This window comes from Myotis myotis, unplaced genomic scaffold (assembly GCF_014108235.1).
Source record: "Myotis myotis isolate mMyoMyo1 unplaced genomic scaffold, mMyoMyo1.p scaffold_m19_p_2, whole genome shotgun sequence".
Classification (NCBI taxonomy): Eukaryota; Metazoa; Chordata; class Mammalia; order Chiroptera; family Vespertilionidae; genus Myotis; species Myotis myotis.
Genome location: NW_023416324.1, coordinates 11,257,043 through 11,270,805, shown reverse-complemented (window position 1 = coordinate 11,270,805; position 13,763 = coordinate 11,257,043). Strand labels below are relative to the sequence as shown.

The 13,763-nt window shown below is 38.6% G+C and overlaps 1 protein-coding gene across 14 annotated transcripts in view; it reads left to right on the top strand.

The window, feature by feature from the left end:
* EIF4G3 (eukaryotic translation initiation factor 4 gamma 3) overlaps positions 1-13,763 on the top strand; it is a 293,349-nt gene that overhangs the window by 187,869 nt on the left and 91,717 nt on the right. The gene's annotated exons all lie outside the window — the stretch shown is intronic.

Sequence of the window (13,763 nt, the reverse complement as noted above, 5' to 3'; positions counted from 1 at the left end):
AGTTATTAGCACATAGAATATGGCTTTTAACAAGTCACATAGCCCATGTTATTCAACGTTGCCCTACACTGTATAATTTGCTTTCTCTATACCTGTCAAATTAAGTTATACAATTTGACAATGAGTACTCCCCAGCAGTTGATCTAGATATGCACTAGGGAGGTTTTAATCCCCAGCATCCCCAGTATTGTCTGTTTTGCGCTCTCTGATAGGGAAGCTTGACAAGTCAAAAACCTGATCCCTACTTTTAAGATGGAGCTTTCCCATCCAGCTCAATTTTTGAGGCCATTTCCTTATAAATGTCTGTGGAAGGTTTCTGGTTTCTTGGAACAGTAGAACATCTAGTTGAACACAGTAAACTCGAGCAGAAAAGTAAACAATGCAAGGCAGTTAGGGCAGGGAGAAACTTATCATGAATGTGTGTAAATCACCTGTTTCCTCAACAGACTGGCTTCCATTGGCATCGGTATTCCTAATACCGTCACTATCTCAGGAACTTTTTTCCTTAGTAGGATGATGACCTACAGCTTTTTTGTCAGTCACTCTTTGAAAAAACAGTCTTGGTTTTGGTATGAGTACAGGTGAATGTCCCCCAAAGATCACTTGTTTGTTGGAGAACTGATTTGTTTGACCCTTCATTGTTTTCATCCACCTACCTGTGAGTTGTCATTCAATAACTACTTATGTGGTAGTTCCAAAAATAGGAGAGGCTAGTGAGAACAAATTTTAAATGAACATAACAAAGAAAAACAAAGCAATCACATGGAATTCAAGCCATGCTTCAGAACTGAAATAAGTGTAAAACAAGACTGTACCAAAGTCATACTTCCAGACAGTCATTCTTCGTATAAGCAGTTTGTCCGTTAAATGGCCTGACATTGCAAGGCAGTGTTCATGGATAAATGGACAAACAGATTTTTGGGTCAAGTAAACTTCCTACTATGGTACATTTGTTTGAAATGCAAATACCCTTGGAATTAGTAATGTAAGTTACCAGTACCTGAGTGAGAGAATATACAGGTTCTTTTTTGTAAACCAGAAGATAGCTAGAAAAGAAGAATTTGTCTTTTGCTTGATTAGGGATGAGGTAGAGGTTAGTGATGTCAGAAAGTAACATGTCTTGGCATTTTTCTATTTTCATGATTTTTTGACCTATCAATGTATTTTAAAGGAACTGGAAATTCTGTAATTTCCCTTTGTATCTTAACACTGCTCAAAACCCAAAGTAAATGAACCTCAAGAACCCATGTAACTCTAGCATTTTTTAAAATTATGAAGCTACCAGAAACATTCCTGACCCTCATATTTCTGTAAAAATATTTTTAATGTTATGTCACAAAAGTTAACAATGAAAATTTTAAATTATTCTTTTAGATATGTCCACCTGAAATTGTCATATTCTTTTTTTTTTATTGTTTAAACTATTACATATGTCTCCTTTTGCCTCGATCGATTGACACTCCTCCTGTCCACTCCCACCCCTGAGGGCAAGCCCCCACAGGCCCAGTCTTCATGTCCATTGGTTATGCTAATATGCATGCATACAAGTCCTTTGGTTGATCTCTAACCCACCCCCTCCCCCTGTACCTTGTCTCTGGATCTATTTTTGTTCATCAGCTTATGTTGATCATTATATTCCACATGAGTGAGATCATGTGATATTTATCTTTCTCTGACTGGCTTATTTTGCTTAGTATAATGCTCTCCAAATCCATCCATGCTGTTGCAAATGGTAAAAGTTCCTTCTTATTTTATAGCAGCGTAGTATTCCATTGTGTAGATGTACCACAGTTTTCTAATCCACTCATCTGTTGATGGGCACTTAGGCTGTTTACAAATCTTAGCTATTGTAAATTGTGCTGCTATGAACATAGGGGTGCATATGTTCTTCCTGATTGGTATTTCTGATTTCTTGGGATATAGTCCTAGAAGTGAGATTACTGGGTCGAATGGGAGTTCAATTTTTAACTTTTTGAGGAAACTCCATACTGTCTTCCACAGTGGCTGCACCAGTCTTCATTTCCACCAGCAGTGCATGAGGGTTCCTTTTTCTCCACATCCTTGCCAGCACTTGTCGTTTTGATTTGCATCTCTCGGATGATTAGTGACTTTGAGCATGTTTTCATGTGTCTCTCAGCTTCTGTATGTTCTCTTTCGAAAAGTGTCTATTTAGGTCCTTTGCCCATTTTTTGATTGGATCATTTATCTTCCTTTGTTAAGTTGTATGAGTTCCCTATAAATTTTGGAGATTAAACCCTTATTGGAGATAACACTGGCAAATACATTCTCCCATGCAGTGGGCTTTCTTTTTGTTTTGTTGGTTTCTTTTGCTGTGCAGAAGCTTTTTATTTTGATGTAGTCCCATTTGTTTATTTTCTCCTTAGTTTCCATTGCCCTAGGACAGTGGTTCTCAGCCTGTGGGTCGCGACCCCTTTGGGGGTCAAACGACCCTTTCACAGGGGTCGCCTAAGACTATCAGAAAACACATATATAATTACATATTGTTTTTGTGATTAATCACTATGCTTTAATTACGTTCAATTTGTAACAATGAAATTGGGGGTCGCCACAGCATGAGGAACTGCATTAACCCTTTTTGGTCCAACGTGGAAGTTGACTCGACAGACCAGCGCTAGGAGCAGGTCCAACGTCAACTCCAAACCGGTTCAACATTCAATCCTGTCAATTAATTTGGACCAGACTGTTTGAATTCCAAAAATAAAATTGGACCACAAAGGGTTAAAGGGTCGTGGCATTAGGAAGGTTGAGAACCACTGCCCTAGGAGCTGTATTGGTAAAGATATTGGTATGACATATGTCTGATATTTTGCTGCCTATGGAGTCTTCTAAGATTTTTATGATTTCCCATCTTACATTTAAGTCCTTTAACCATTTTGAGTTTGTTTTTTGTGTATGGTGTAAGTTGGTGATCTAGTTTCATATTTTTTTGCATGTAACTGATCAAATTTCCCAAAACCATTTATTGAAGAGACTGTCTTGACTCCATTGTATGCTCTTGCCTCCTTTGTCAAATATTAAGCATAATGACTTGGGTCTATTTCTGAGTTCTCTGTTCTGTTCCATTGGTCTATATGTCTGTTCTTGTGCCAGTACCAGGCAGTTTTGAGAACCATGGCTTTGTAATACAGCTTGATATCTAGTATTGTGATCCCTCCAACTTTGTTGTTCTTAGGGTTGCTGTGGCTATTCGGGATCTTTTTTTATTCCAGATGAATTTTTAGAGCATTTGTTCTAGGTCTGTGAAATATGCTGTTGGTATTTTAATGGGGATTGCATTGAATCTATAAATTGCTTTGGGTAGTATGGACATTTTAATGATGCTGATTCTACCAACCCATGAACACGGTATGGTCTTCCATTTGTTTATGTCTTCCTCTATCTCTTTTTTCAATGTCCTGTAGTTTTCTGAGTACAGGTCTTTTACGTCCTTAGTTAAGTTTATTCCTAGGTGTCTTAATTTTTTTGGTACAATGGTAAATGGGATTTTTTTTTTTTTTTAGTTTCTCTTTCTGTGACTTCATTATTGGTGTATAAAAAATCCATAGATTGCTGAGTGTTAATTTTGTATCCTGCTACATTGCCGAATTCATTTGTTAAGTCTAGTAATTTTTTGATGGAGTCTTTGGGGTTTTCTATGTACAGTATCATGTCATCTGCGAATAAGGACAATTTTACTTCTTCTTTTCCAATTTGGATGCCTTTTATTTCTTCTTCTTGTGTGATCACCGTGGCTAGCACTTCCAGTACTATATTGTAAAGGAGTGGTGAAAGTGGGCATCCAGTTGTCATATTCTTAATGACTCCAATCTTATTTGTACTTACTCATTTACTGTACCTTATTTACTTTGAGAGATTATTAAATCGAAACAATTTGGTGTAGATACAGTCTTTTGTTGTTGATTTTGAGAGTAGTTCTGATTGCTTCACCGGAGGATGAAACACTTTAAAGCTGACTTCAGAAACCATTTGCTTTTCATAGGTGTGATGCATAAAAATACACAGTAGTTGATACTTATTTAAAGCAGTAATTAAAGTTAGACATTATGAGTGTGGTCCCTCCTCTTCTCTGGAAAACACTTTCTTGGACCTAGTCTTGATCATAATTCTGACTGGAGCAAAATGCAATTCTGGATGCATCGGTGTTGAAGAGTAAGCCCTGTAAAATGAGAATTGTGGGTATTTATCTTCAGTGTATTCTGAAAAGCCAGCACATTCAGAAATAACCCAGACTTTTGAATACTTGATTTATATATCACTGCAATAATTAAATGTGCCAAAACCTATAGGAAGTTGTATTATGATTTCTGTGTATATTTGGTGAGGAAGGAAAGAGAGTTTCAGAACTTGTGGAAAAACAATCCCCACTCATCATCCAGGAATTCATTTTGTACAATTTCCTAAATGTATATACTGTAACATGAACTTTTACACTTTTTAAATGGTTATTTTTTATTATCTGATATTAAACTATTATTTGAAATTCTTTTGGCAGAGAGAGATTTGTAATCTTTCCATTTTATCTTCTGGCTCTTGCTCACAGTGCATTGTTTCTTTGTGTATTTAATAAATTTGTTTTAGTAACTCATCATTAGTAAATTTTCCTGGATATAGATTGAGGGCAAAACCTCTCAAAGCAGGTTTGTGTTTACTCTATTTACCACATATCTTGGAACTTAATCTGAGTTTAGTATCTTTAAATCTCTTTTTTTCCTCTTTCTATTTTTTTTAATAAAATGTAATTGTTGTAATTTTCATTATTGATTTTAGTGAGAGAGGAAGGGGTAGAGAAAGAGGAAGGGACGGAGGAAGAGGGAGAAACATTGGCGTGCTTCTCATATGCACCCCAACCAGGGACCGAACCCACAACCTGTGCCTAACTAGGAACTGATCCAATCACCTTTCAGTGCACAGGACAACACTACCAACTGAGCCACATTGGCTACAAGGCACAAAGTGTGAAGACATCCTGTGTGGATACTATTTTTCAGTAGTACAGTCGCTCTCCACCTGGCTGACACCAGACGTTCTTCTTCCTTGTCATTACTCTGTGTTGGTTTACTAGTTTATTTTGTTTTGTTTTATCTACTTTTTCACTGAGGCTATCAGTCTTATTTTTGTGAGAATCTCAATTCCAAATCTTCACTTTGCAGGGATTCAAGATCTCAAATCTCCCACATGGATATTAAAACGTAAACTTAGTTACAGGGACTGACACAGCATCCCATGTCCCCAGGAGTTTATGTAGTAGCTGTAACAATTGTAGCAACTAATCTTGTTTATGTGGCTTCCAGGAGTTTTCTTTATAGTGTTGTAAGCTCTGCTAAGATTGAGGGATGGTTTCTAGATTCTGTAGGTTTACTTCTCAAGTGGAGATATGATTTTATGTTTTGAGTGGTATTAATAAAATATTGATCCATATAGCCAATCAAATTGATGTTCTTTCTTTTGGTTTCATTTTACCTTAATATAAAAAGAATATAATTTAATTCACAAAAAATGCTTTGATAACTCTTGATTTATTCTCTCCAGTAAGAATATTGAAAGTACTTTAAAAGGAATAAAATATAAGTGAGCATAAAACAGGAGGAATAAAAATCTTTCAGTTTCAATAGATTAACCTGATAAAGACTCATTTTTAAAACCATGACCTGACGGTCAGAAACAGGAATAGGGAATTTCACATTTATTTTTGCCTTCACTCACCTTACACCTTCTGACAACTATTTGAAATATCCCTGGAAGATTAAGTTGCTGGGGCCAAAAATAGATCACCAAAAGTGTCCCACAAGCACAATCCCTCTCCTAATGTACAACCTTATAATTTAACTTCTCATATTCATCTAGAGCAGGGGTGGGGAACCTTTTTTCTGGCAAGGGCCATTTGGATATTTATAGCATCATTCGAGGGCCATACAAATTATCAACTTAAAAATTAGCCTGCTATATTTGTTCAAACATTTAATTAACTCACCCCTAATATCCTTGGCAGGACCAGACCAAATGATTTCTTGGGCCTTAATACGGACCTCGGGCCAGATGTTCCCCACCTCTTATCTAGAGAAATATGTTGTGGAACCTTTGGAACAGGACTTCCTCAATATATTTCTAGTTTCACATCATCTATCAAAACCAGCAGAAACTTCAGTTCTCCTTCTCAGAGGTTTGAGCCTGAGTTATCCTTAGGGATAAATAAATTAAAATTATTGGTTTTCCCTGCCTTAATTTGTGTGTGTGTGTGTGTGTGTGTGTGTGTGTGTGTGTGTGTGTGTGTTATTAATCCTCACCCAAGGATATTTTTTCCATTGATTTTTAGAGAGGGGGCCGGGGCATCAATGCAGCCAGGTCTTCCCTGCCTTATTTGCAAAAAAATATTTTTAACAAAGCTGCCTTCAAAGTAAATTTCTGGCCCGGCCAGCATGGCTCGGTGGTTGAGCATCGACCTATGAACCAGGAGGCCACAGTTCAATTCCCAGTCAGGGTACATGCCTGGATTGCAGGCTCTATCCCCAGTGTGGGGCATGCAGGAGGCAGCTGATCAATGTTTCTCATTATTGATGTTTCTATCTCCCTTTCTCTCTGAAATCAATTAAAAAAATATGTATATATTTTTAAAAGTACATTTCTGCTATATCATTCCTACTTTCATTTGCCTTCCACAGTGAAATCTTAAGCATTCTCTGGAGAGTACTGGTGCTGGGTCAAATTCTACCTTTCAGACGCTGCAAAATGAGCCCAAACACCTGATGGTTGAGCTTACTAACAGGCTCAGGTGCCAAGCCTCTGGCAAGCACCTTGCACTATTCCTTCTTGCCTCTTCATTTGATATACACTTACCCACTATTTACAGTAGTTCATTTCTTTGCAACATGAGCCCCAAAGTTTCATTCACTAGATGTTAATTAACTTAGTCATGCATATCTCCATGAATAGACATAGATTCTTTGTTCAGAATTTTCTCTTAGTAATGAATCCATGCAAAAAGAAACCATTGTACTTACTTGCTTCCAGACAGGGTAATCCAGACAGCTTAGGGGAATGCCATTCTTTCAGGAAAAAGGGAACTATTTTCAGGAAAACCTAGCCCTGCTAAAAGCTTTCCCTTGCCCTGACTGCTGTGTTTCAGTGGTTAGAATGTCGGCCCGTGCACCAAAGGGTTTCGGGTTCGATTCCTGGTCAAAGGCATATACCTGGGTTGCAGTTTCCATCCCTAGCCCCAGTCAGGGCATATGGGGGAGGAAACCAGTCCATGTGTCTCCTACATCGATGACCCCCGCCCCCCCCCCCCCCCGCCATCCCTCCCTTCCATTCTCTCTAAAAATCAATGGAAAAATATTCTTGGGTGAGGATTAATAATAAAAAAATAAAAGCCTTCCCTTTCTCCAATATCCATCTTGACCTTGCACACGGTCTTGAGAGTCGTTTTCAATACCTTTGACTAAGTAGTTTTCCCTGCTAATGCAGAAAAATCTCTAAAATGCATTTCCTTAGATATATATCTTTTCTTTTGCTGTCTTGATAGTACTTAGTAATTTAGTTACAATCATAATAAAGTCCCCTTATTATCTTTACAAAGCTTTTTCTCAGACATCTCAAGTATGAATTTTATGATTTAAGCAATTATTCTGGGATATAATTATTCCTAATTTGCTGATAACAAACATAAGCCATGGAATAGTAATTTGGGTTTCTCAGGGTCACAGGAAGAGTTACAACCCAAGCCTTCCTTTACCTCACATTTATATTATTCTTTCTGACACGCTTTCCACGTGGCTATAAAGTTCTTTTCACATTTTCAGGATTTAGGGACTATGCATTTATGCTTGTGACCCAGGTTCAGAGGAAGATGTGAAAGCCACCTGTTTCAACCACAAATAGTAATGAGTGACTGGGCGATGTCATTGTTCTGGGCACTTGAGATTCATCAGTGAAGAATCCAAAAATCCCAGCTCTAGTTGTTATCTTAGAAAGTTTTAAGTGCTGTAAAAGCAAGCAAACAGGGGAAGGAATGCTGAGAGGGTCAGCAGGTTGTACAACATGATCAGAGGTGTAGGCCTCAATAGAAGATGAGACTTGAGTAGAGATGGAGGAGGATGTTTAAGCCACTCCTTTACCAAAATCTGTGATTATTCTCATGTTTTCCCTTTTTGAGAAATAGTGCTATACCCTATCTTCTCTATTCTTAAATTACAATAGGCAGAGCACTCCTGGGCAAGATCAGACCACTGTGAATGCAAGTGCCTCTACAAATTCACATTCACCCCCAGCTATATTTTTTATGACCTTCTTGTTATAAAATCATTTACTTAACCCTCTTTTCCCTCAGAAAATGGCATTTTATCATTCCTTGTTAAAAAAAATGAGTGTTCTGAGAATACCTTTTTCAACCTTCTGCCCAAGCTATAAACCCGTCTTTATCCAAACTTTTGTGTCTATTAGCTGTCCCTTGTAGTCTGTGTGTGTGTGTGTGTGTGTGTGTGTGTGTGTGTGTGTGTACTGCCCCACTGTATACTTCAGTATGAATACTTTAAACTCACTTTCTCTTCTCATACAAACTTCTCAAGAAGAGTCTACCATTTCTGCTTCTACTCTGTGTACTGTTCAACTCATATAATCTGGTTTATGCTCCCCACATGCTAGCTGAACTTCCTCAGCAGGATTGCAGTGGACATACGTTTTAGCTTATTGGTCTTTCTATTGTATTTAACACTATTGATTGCTCTTTTTTTCTTTTATAGTTAGAATTGTTGAGCATAATTTATATGCAGTAAAATTCATGCTTTTTAGCATTCGCTTCGGTGAATTTTGACAGACTCAGAGTCATATGATCACCACTGCCGGGGTCCAACCCCAGCAGGTCCAGGGGTTCCCAAAGGCGTGGACGGAGTCGACGAAGAAGGAATGACACGGAGACAGCGTTCAGTTGATCAGCAGCCTAGCCAGGATCTCCAGCCAGGATCTCCAGCCAAGTTCTGGTCTGGATCTCCAGAGAGGTTCTGCTCAGGATCTCCAGCCAGGTTCTGTGTCCATATTCTCTTGCTAGGTTCTCCAGGTTCTCCAGCCAGGTTCTGTAGCCATGTTCCCTCGCTAGGTTCTCCAGCCAGGTTCAGTTACCAGGTTCTAGTCAGGTTCTCTTGCCAATTTCTGTAGTCAGGTTCAGTCCAGGATCTTTTGCCATGTTCTCTCGCTAGGTTCTGTCTCTAGGTTCTGAGGCCAGTTTCTGTCCAGGAACTTTTGCCATGTTCTCTCCAGCGAAGTTCTTCTGTCTCTAGAGAACGTTCTGTGTAGGTTCTGTGCCTAGGTTCTGTCTCTCCTGGTTCTGTATTCGAAGTTCTGTGTCTTGCTGTCTTATTACATCTGTATTTATACCAGTTGATTCAATCCTATCAATCTCTATTACAAAGGTTAGGGCGTTTCTTATCTCCATTCCAGGGAGTAAAGATTATGTAGCTTAAGCATGATTGTTCATAGTTAAAGTGATTAATTACCCGCCTGGCACTTAGTTAAGAGGTTTTATTCCTTCCCTAACTTCAGGGAAAATCCCTACCTGGGGAAACACCCTTTCTCAGAGACCTTGGTTAAAACACATAGTGCCAAGAAGGTGAGCAAACATATTAAGAACAGTATGCCATATATGCCAGGTCCCTTGAAACAGCAAGCATGGACCGGCTCCCGGCACACCACCACAGTCAAAATATAGAACAGTTCGCCGAAACCGGTTTGGCTCAGTGGATAGAGCGTAGGCCTGCGGACTGAAAGGTCCCAGGTTCGATTCCGGTCAAGGGCATGTACCTGGGTTGCGGGCACATCCCCAGTGGGAGATGTGCAGGAGGCAGCTGATCGATGTTTCTAACTCTCTATCTCTCTCCCTTCCTCTCTGTAAAAAATCAATAAAATATATTAAAAATATATATATATATATATAGAACAGTTCCATTACCCAAAAAATATTCCCTCATATTTGGGTCATGTTATAATTCTCTTATTATTCAAAATATTCCTCCTGCATGATTTCATCTACTCTAATGGTAGATGGCTTCCAATGATATTTAATGACGACTTCTAAATTTTTATCTCCCATCTGAATTTCTCTTCTGAGCTTGTCTTATATTACCAAGTGCCTGCCGATTATCTCCGCTTGAAAAACCCAAGTCATCTCAGACTCAACACGTCCAATACCAAACTAATCACTGTGTCTCTAAACCTGTTCCTGTATCTCAGTTAGTGGTGCTGGTTCTAATTAAGCCAAAATCCTGAATCCACTGTTGATGGACTTCTCCCTTGAGTTGTTTTTCTCTCATATACAGTCACCTGACAGGGTTCTCTGGTTTTACCTGTTGTCAAATTCGTCCCTCTTTTCTTCCTTCTACCACTGCGTTAGACCTGCACTTGTATGTGGGTGCCACTTATTTCCCTGGCTCCAGTCTACAAGTTCATTCTCTACCAAGCAGTCATCTTTTTAAAATACAGGTCTGGCCTTATCACTCCTCTTTCATCTATCTGCTTAAACCCTTCAGGGTAATAGGTGGCAGAGGGGATATTCACCTTTAAGATAAACTGTCGCCTGGCTGGTGTTGCTCAGTGGTTGAGCATAGACCTAAGAACCAGGAGGTCACAGTTCGATTCCCAGTCAGGGCACATGCCTGGGTTGCAGGCTCTGTCCCCAGTAGGGTGTGTGCCAGAGGCAGCTGATCCATGATTCTCTCTCATCATTAATGTTTCTATCTATCTATCTCCATTCTCTGAAATCAATAAAGATATATATTTTTTAAAAGATAAATTGTCAACATCTCACTTTTATTACAAAATCTTGTTATATTTAGTAATAGCAGCAGTTTTCTGAGTATATATACATAGGACATGAATGTAACCTTTAATTTACTTGGTTAACCTAAACACTAGCAGTTTAAGTGTAGTGGTAAATATTAAGGTGACAATCTGACATAGCCTTTCCCTTTGTCTCTCTGTGATCTCTGGCAAGTTTCTTAACTTCTCTGAGTGTGTTTTAACATCCAGAAAATAAAGAGTATTTATTTCATAAAGCTGTAGTGAAGATGAGCACTTAGCACAATGTCTGACACATACTAACCACTCAATAAATGTTAAATATTAATACTTCTATTTTCAGCTAGCATTAAGGGCTCAAATGTTTCCTTTGAACTTTATTAATATTACACAGAATAAATGGGTATCATGGTCGTTGCCCTTAGGAATTTATAGTTCAAAGAAGAGAAGCTCAAGAATATGATACCATCTGAAAAGTTCTTAATTAAATCCTTAAAAAATTCCTTGTGAGATGGTAGAAAATCCTAGAGTAGTCCCTATGCATGTATAACTTTGATTAAACTTGAATCCTCATTGTGTTACTTAATCTTCACAATAAGACACATCTCAAGGTGACCTCTGCTTTCATTTGGAAGGGAGACGTTCTGCTTAGAACAGTGAATTCTAAGGAGAGTCTGTACCATGAAAATTTCAAGGCATTCATTAAAATAGAGGATAGGAATAACATTCATTTCCTGTTTAGGTCAGGAATAGAAAATTAGGAAGAAAACTAAAAGGAATGGGGGGTTGGGGAGAATGAAAAGGATAGTCAATACACTTATAAAGGATATTAAGTGTATAGGATGTGTGTGTGTTTATATATATATAAAATATGGGCTATATTATTAAGCCATAAAAAGGAATGAAGTACTGATACATGCTACAACTACAGGGTTCATGAATGAGCCTTGAAAACATGTGAAGTGAAAAAGTCATAAAAGACCATATATAGTATGATTCCATTTATATGAAATGTTCCAATTAAGAAAATTCTTAGTGACAGAAAATAGATTAGTAGTTACTAGGAGTTGGGGGGAAGAAGAGAGTGGGGAGGGAGTGCTGATGGCTATGGGGTTTCTTTTGGGGGTGATGAAAATTTTTTAAGTGAGAGAGTGGTAAAGATTGCATAACTCTGTGCATTTGATATAAACCATTGAATTATATACTTTAGAAAAGTAAATTTTAGTCCTGGCCAGTGTTTCTCAATGGTTAGAGCACCAGCCTAGCACCAAAGGGTCGCAGGTTTGATTCCTGGTCAAGGGCACATACTTGATCCCCGGTCCCAGTTGGTGCAACCAATCCATGTTCCTCCCCCTCCCTCTCTCCCCCTCTCCCTCCCCCCTTCCTCTCCCCCCCTTCCTCCTCCTCCTCCCTTTCTCTCCCTCCCCATCTTCACCTCCCTGCCCCTTTCCCCTCCCTTACCCTCCACCTTCTCCCCTTCTCCCTCTCCCTCCCTTCCTCCCTTCTTCCCTTCCATTCTCTCTAACACATCAATGGGAAAATATACTAGGGCAAGGATTAACCAAAATAAAAATTAAAAAGGTGAGCCCAGCCGGGGTCGCTCAGTGGTTGAGCATTGACCTATGATTCCTTTTCTGGGGCACATGCCCGGGTTGCGGGCTTGATCCATGGGGGGGGCGGCCATGTGGGATGCAAACAATCAATGATTCTCTCATCATTGATGTTTATATTGCTCTCTCCCCTTTATTTCTCTGAAATCAGTAAAAACATTTTTTAAAAGGTGAGTTTTATAGTGTGTGAATTATATTTCAATACATCTTTTAAACAATATAAACAGGACTGTGAGTGGTTGTGCTACCAGCATTCTATCAGAGACATCAGCCTAAGAATTTCATGCTAAAAACCCTAAAGATAGAAATGAATCAGGTTAAGGAGGTTATAACTTAGAAATGTAGTGAGTGCCCTAACCCGTGGTCAGCAAACTGCGGCTCGCGAGCCACATGCGGTTCTTTGGCCCCTTGAGTGTGGCTCTTCCTAAGCCTTAGGAGTACCCTGATTAAGTTAATAACAATGTACCTACCTATATAGTTTAAGTTTAAAAAACTTGGCTCTCAAAAGAAATTTCAATCGTTGTACTGTTGATATTTGGCTCTGTTGACTAATGAGTTTGCTGACCACTGCTAACTGGTTTGGCTCAGTGGATAGAGTGTCAGCCTGCGAACTGAAAGGTCCCAGGTTCGGTTCTGGTCAAGAGTACATGCCCAGACTGTGGGCTCGATCCCCAGTGGGGGACTTGCAGGAGGCAGCTGATCCTTGATTCTCTCTCATCATGGACGTTTCTATCTCTTTCTCCCTCTTCCCTCCTCTCTGAAATAAATAAAAATATGTTTAAAAAAAAAGAAAGAAATGTAGGAAGTAAGTTTCCACAAATACACCATAATCAATCGTATCAGGCATAGAGAAATGTTAGTGTGCTACCAAAAATCAAATTGTCTTTTGAGGTATTTTATGTCTGATGTATATTTATATTTATTCTATTTTGTTATTTTACTGTTACATGTTACCTGAGTTTGAATGAGTATTCTCAGCTAGGTAGTGAATGCACCACTATAGTAACCATTCTAGGGGCAATTTTTGATGTCACAAATGTGGAACACCCACTGAGCTGGGAAGCAGGGTGTTGTTTATGTTTGAAATACCAAAGGAGACTGTTCTAGAAGTAATGATTCTGCATTTCCTTTGTATATAACTTAGTTCTTTTGCCTCAATTTAGCCACCATCTCAAAGACTTCCAACTATTAATAGTTGTCATTTATTCAACAGTTATGAGTCTCAGAACTCTCATAATTTAAATTAATAATTATTATAATTTTTTAAAGAATTCAAGTAACATTTGAGTAATAATTGAAATATTTAAATCAGTATATCTGTTCACTTAGGGGGATACTCTCTTTGACGTA